The sequence below is a fragment of the Seriola lalandi genome, unplaced genomic scaffold (genome assembly GCF_002814215.2).
Source record: "Seriola lalandi dorsalis isolate HSWRI2012SDOR001 ecotype SW California unplaced genomic scaffold, Sedor1 jcf7180002054938, whole genome shotgun sequence".
Taxonomy (NCBI): domain Eukaryota; kingdom Metazoa; phylum Chordata; class Actinopteri; order Carangiformes; family Carangidae; genus Seriola; species Seriola lalandi.
The window spans coordinates 814,639-821,199 of record NW_019525490.1 but is presented as its reverse complement, the minus strand read 5'-3'; the positions used below and the strand labels follow the sequence as shown (position 1 = coordinate 821,199).

Genomic DNA, 6,561 nt, shown 5'->3' with positions numbered 1-6,561 from the left:
CACCCCCCCACCCCCAAATGCCAGCACCCCTCCACCCCTTAAAATTCACTTTCGTCTGCAAAACATCTGGAATTCATTGAGTGGAGGAGCTTTTGGGGAAATGAACTCTGACAAGAGTCTGTAGACTTGGGTACAGCCCCCTGCTTTAGGTTCCCTCAGATGGTAAAGATAGGCCTGCGGACAAAAACCTACTGGTTTGTCTCACACAGACTTTTACCTGTCCCACCCTAAAAACAAAATAATACTTTGATGCGATAACAGTGGAACCAGTTTTAGAATAAATATGTTTTTATGGCATTAAAATCTCAGCAAAATGCAGTAACCACAGATGTCTGTGCAGAACTTTGCTTTTTGTTCTGTAAAGTCATCAAAAACTACGTCTAGAGTCGAGTTAACGCAGATGTAATCCACAATGATGCAGTTTCCTTCATTTCTCCCACATAAAATCCACTCTCTGCCTGTAATGATCTCATAGAATGGTGCTGGAGAATTTGTTACGGTAACTCATGACTTAACAACGCTGTTGTCATTAAAAATAATTGTAAACCTCAAAGAGACCTGTTGCATTGCCCTATTAAAAAGTGAGTCATCGTGTTAGTCAGAGTGACCAAAAACAAAAAGCTGGAGAGCTGGCTCACACCGTCCGTAGATGTTAGTGGTCATTATTGTGTTTGGGGAAATGCAGAGCACACTTGATGCAGAAGCCTAATTTTGCTTAGAAAGACATAAGTAACTGTAAAGCCGAGAGAAATTTTGACCAAATGATAAATGAATGTTAAATGTGACAGAAAGAAACTGCATACAGTGGCAAACAAATGTGACAATATACTGTAAATAGCTGCTAACATGAGTTACATGAGTATAGAGAGCGCACTGATGTTCTCATTTTCATGTTAAGTAATTTGAAAACTATAATACACAGTGAAAAGCAGCATAGTTGTATGTCAGACTCCACAGTTCCGTCTTTTCAGTACGTCTTTGCTTCACTGTACCTTTTTATAACCTTTACTCTGCTTTCAATAGAGCGTTTTAATAGATCAAAATAAATGTAAAATCACTCTGCCCTTATGATAAACTCCCACTATGAACATAAGTCAAAAGTCAAGACTCAGTAGGTGCGCACTGCCGTGTCACTTGCTGGTTCTTCTGTTTTCACAAAGAGCGCGTTTAATTGGTGTTCAAATGAAACACTTGGCTGCGAGGGATTCGAGTGACCTTACACATGTGTCAGAGGTTTGTGCTCTCCATTACCTCCCCTTCTCCCTCTTTCTCACTCGCAGCACATGTTCATTTGTTTTTCCGAAGAAACGTGCCAACTCTAAACTGCAGCAAAATGAAGTTTTGAATGGGGGTCTTTCCTAGAAGTGGTGTGACTTTCCTATAATACCTGTAGTGTCCAAGTATTATAGCAAATATCATCTTTATTCATTGCTGGTCTACTTTTCTTCTCTTTTGCATTTCATTACTTAAATATGAAGGAATCATGAGCCTAGAAATCCTTGTTAAAAGAAATATGCATGTAGCAGTGCCTGGAGCAAATAGTTTCTCAGTAATACATGGGTAGATGCTGCATGGTGGCCTCTTTATGAACAGAATTACATCTGTTTTTTGTTGGTCTGAGACATTAATTATATCCCTCTGGAGTTGCCTACACAGTGTGTTTGTGTAACTGACTGAGACAAAACACTGCACACAATACCCAGTTTTTCTTTTGTGTTCTGTCTTTGTCATATTCCTCTTGAAGATTTACATTTTAGTGCAGTTCTCATCTCATGTTTGGTTATAAATATTAAAATCACAAATGAACCACTTGAGATTGGCTGTCAGTGCACTTCTATGTGAGATATTCTGCAGCTGTTGTGGCCCAAGGTTATCTTGAGTCAGTTGCTTTAAAGGAGCTATTTGTAAGTTTTGCTACTTCTTGATTAGCCAGTGTTAGCATTAACAGCCGTTTACATGTCGAGACCTTACGCCATTACTTTTACAATACGAGTGGTTACTGAGCGGCGTTACTTCTTCAGGGCAGACTGGACGCTACAGTGACTCTTGAACGGGTTGACAAGATAGGCTAGCTGGTTAACATGCCAACTTCAGGGGAAGAAAAGAAGTGATAGAAATAAAAGCACAACAAGAGAGCTGCTTTCCACCTCTGGAGACAGCTCTTGGCGAGTAAAGGAATGAAGTGATGATTGATGCTGAACTCGAAATGTTTCTTCTAGACTGGTTAGTAAACAGCTGTTTATTCTAACCATCGCTATTTTAGCTCCTTTAAATCTGGCTACTTGGGGGCAGCAAAAATAACCAAATCAGACCTGAGAGATGTGTAAAAGACTTGTAGAAAAGGATCATAATTATCTTGAGTTCATCACTAGGAGCTTTCATATACAAATGGTCAAGTATTCCATTGTCAAAATACAAATTTTCCTAATAGCAGCTTTAAAGATATCATCATAAGTGAGTTGAGTGGGTGGAAGGAGACCGCAAGCAGGAAACACCAAACTCCTAGGGTGGGACAGTACTTTGTGTTTGCTTCTTGTTTTAGTTTTGCTATAAAATCATTTAAATTTGTGAGATGCTAAAATGTTCATAGACTGAGTGTAAAAAGCTGAAAGAGGAACAGTTTTTCTGTTGCCTAGTTGGGACTCTGTGGTTTTTATTGTTGTGACGTTACACTTTGCTCATTTCTTATCAGTCCTGTCCCAGACTTTCTTACCTTTACAGTTTCTCAGAGGCGTCATAAAATAGCTTTTCTTTGGCAGGTAAAACACAAAACATGCTGGGTGAAACAACCACTGTGCACATTTAAAAAGAGCAAAAAAAAAAAAAAAAAAGCTGATGTATATATTAATGGTAAAAGTGAAAAGACGTTTACTTTGTTTTTGGAAAAACTTAATATGCTAGCTTTGATTTTAAGTGTTCCCAGCTGTTTTTTTCTTCTTAGGCTAGGCCTCTCTCAGCGGGTCTGCTGTAGTAACAAGGGTGCTGCGCTGTCCCGGGGTCCTAAAACTTTATCATACACTGAACTGAGGATCAGCGTGCCAGCGTTGGCCACTAAACCCCTGCTTTAATAACCTCAAATATGCGGCACTTCATATGGATGTGGTTCACCCTATTTCTGATGGAAAACTACACCCTGACGCAGGAACCAAAACACTGATCCCATCAGCGCAGGACAGGGTGCGCTGCCAAAACACCGCACTGATTTGAGGCTTGTTCCTCGTCAGCGCTCACCGCTCAGGTCCTGCTGCTGCCGTCGTCTGAAAGAGTCTTTCAGAGGGGATCTGAGAGGTCGTTTTCACGTTAGGTCAAACGGTGCAATGCTGTCAGTTTGAGTTAATTTATTACATTTAAAAAAAGAAAAAAAAAAAGTGGAGGTTTAGCGAGCGGAAGGAATGCTCGGTCAGCAGAGTTTAGCAGTGTTTGGAGAGCACAGGTGAGACCCTTGAGGCCAAAAATCACAACAACTTTCATTCCATGATGCTAAAATACAACTGCCCTGCCTAAAGTTCCTTCACGTATTTCATTCCTCTCTATCATCTGTTCTTTCCCTCTTGTCTTCTTCGTTAGTATACGGCAAGTCGTTTCGAAAGGAGGAAAAAAAAAGAAGAGTGACAGGTTTTGGGATGTACTCTAACTTCTGTTTATAGCCTCCCAAAATGACAGAAACGACCTCTGCAAGCTGAAGAAACATCTCTGTCCTCATGTTAATTGGTTTTCGGTTTCAGTTTCCAGCCAGGTTGTAGCTTTTAAATGCTTTTTTTTTTTGTGTTTTGCTTCTGTTTCTAAAAGCAGCTGTTGCAAGAAGTTGCGAGGCGTTTGAGCACTTGTCAGTGTTCAGTAGCTCAGAGGGCGGAACTCTTCGGATTATCATCTAAGCCTTCAAACAAAGCTGATAGCTGTGTAAACAAACTTGCCTTTTTTCACACTTGTTCCGTCTATTTGCTCTACTTTCTGGCCATGATACCAAAAATAAACAGCTCAGCGACTGCTATTGCTCTGCTAAGGATTTGTGATTTATCTGTCCATAAACTTCTGGCCCTACTCAAAAGTAGTAAACAAGGAGCAATTTTAGTCTGGTTGTCAGCCAAGGCAAATGGTTATATTATGATAACAGGCCTATTTCCTGTAGTTAAGATTTTTGTTTAACATTAGGCCCTATTCTCAGCCTGCAACTGGCAAGGAGCAGTGGCCCAGTTTCGACACTCTTAACCTCTGCCTCAGCCATCCGACCAGATGTGGGTTCCCTTAAGCAAATTATTAGCGGTTCCTAGTACACACAGGTTCCCTACTAAGTGTTTCCAGCTCAGATTTGGCAGGACACAGAGGAGACATTCCAATGGAGCAACATCATATTTTCCCCTCAGCATAGCCATAGCAACTAATCATTTATTATATAAAAAAATAAAAATTTCTAAACCCAACTAATATGTTATGGTTGCTCGTTATTTTCTGGATTGTACTTTTTCACACTGAAACTTTGGGAAGATAAATAGTGCAAAGTCAAATGTGTTGGGGGGGGGGGGGATAAAAAAGAGAAGGGAGACTGCCGTGTGATTAGTCATGCCATGTGTCGGCTTTTGTGAAATGCCACACGAGAAACATTTGATTCTGGTGACACCCACGCACCCCGTGGTGATACACTTCATCTAATCCCCACACTAAACCAACTCCAGACCCCTACGCATGACTGTGAAGTGAAAGTTTAAACTGCTATGGTCACTGTTGAGAGAAAACCATGAGCCAGCATGAAATTCTTAGAGGTATTTTTCTTCTATATTTTTCCAGAACAGTTTTTCTTTTAGTACGTCCCCCCTGTCATAAGCCAACATAATCATGTAATGTGTTCTCATGTCTGTCCTGCACAACTTGTACACTCCAGCGAGTATTATTTTACAGTTGAATCAAGGGCAACTTTCAACTCTTGTTGGATAACCATGACTGAGAATCATCAGATATTTTATAGATGATATCTGATGGTGTGTAGATAATTATGAACTGTGGTATTTTGTGTTAACATGTACTGACAATAAATTACTTTCACATTTCAATTATCAAATTTAAACCCTGGCAAAAGGCCAATCTTTTATGTAAGTTTAACCAAATGTCTGCAAATGAAGCTGAGACCATTGTCTGAAAAATGTATTTTTGTCTGGTATTTACAGCACTTACAGAGGAACTAATGGTTATTTATACCATTGATTAATCTACAGATCATTGACTTGATTAATTGTTTAGTTTATAAAATGTCAGCAAAAAGGAAAAACTGTAAATCACAAGTTCCCAAGAGGGCACATGATGATATTCAGTTACTATCCCAGAGGACTTTAAGGCCAGACTATATTCACATTTGAGAAGCTGAGACAATGCAATTTTTGCCATTTTAAAATTTGTTTGAACAATTATTTGATAATTAAAATGCATTTAATTTTCTGTGGTTTGACTAATTGATGAATTGACTAGTGGCTTCAGTCTTCCCAAATCCGACTTGGCTCTGATATATTTTCTGTTGAATAAAAAATACAGATATAAGGTTTATATCTGAGGCATCTAACGACTAATTTGTTGTAACAATGAGGGCAAAGCCCCCATTAATCAGCTCACGAAGTAAAAGCATCCATTGCTTCACCAGACTAACTTTGCTAAGTCCTTATGTAGAAAGACATATTTTTCCTGAGAGAGCACTTACTCTCCAACTGACAAGTAATCCTCAACAACATGAGCCACCGCTGTCTAAATGTGTCTGAGCCCACACCTTTTTAAAAATGTGAGCGTTGCCAGGGACAGCAGCCGACAAATGCACAGCTAAGGAAATATTTACAGTAAGAGAACACTCACACATGGTGGTTGTGTCTTTCTTCCCTGAATTGATGTCAGTCGTAGGTGGTTGGTCTCCAGAATGAACATAAACAATCAGCTGGAGCAGGAGCCCACCTGGTGCTAATGCCAAACTCTTCCAGCACGTAAACACGCATCATTCAGCTCTGTGAGTAAGCGGTCATGCAAAAGTCATCACAGTGGGAGACATGGACACGCAGAGACTTGGGAAGTTAGCTTTTAAAGTTGCGATGTGTGTTTCAGAGGACTGGTTAGCAGCTCCCAACTGAGACTGTGGAACATAAGGAAACACATTGGTGTAATTTTATGAAAATGAGCTGATAACTGTCAGATGTTTCTTGGATTACTTCCCTTCCATCAATCACTAATAAGGCTGCAACCAAATAAAACATCATTAAATTGTCAATGTTTCACTTAAACCTGGAAACTCCCCAGGAATGATTACTTTCCTAAAATATTAAAAAAAAAAAAGATGATTGCCTCATTTTTAGAGTAACTATATTGAAAACAGTTTTTGTTGCCAAATAATTTGTATAATCTGTTCATTCCCAGCTACAGACGGGAATTGAACTTCAATACTTGGATACCTACAGGGATTTAAGTTCTACAGCAGATTTCCGGATCTTATGGGATTTAGGAATCGTGCTAATAGGTGATTATGTTCAGCTAGCGTTGATGCGCTTTTAGGCTCCGATGTATTGAAGATCATTAAAACTGTAACGAATA

The 6,561-nt window shown here is 39.5% G+C and overlaps 1 long non-coding RNA gene across 1 annotated transcript in view; it reads right to left on the bottom strand.

Annotated features, from left to right (window-relative positions):
* LOC147817569 (uncharacterized) overlaps window positions 1–6,151 on the bottom strand; it is a 12,726-nt gene extending 6,575 nt beyond the window's left edge. Inside the window, exon 1 of the long non-coding RNA XR_015436248.1 lies at window positions 5,836–6,151. This is a non-coding gene — a long non-coding RNA (uncharacterized LOC147817569). The remainder of the gene's footprint in view (window positions 1–5,835) is intronic.
* Window positions 6,152–6,561: the final 410 nt, after the last annotated feature.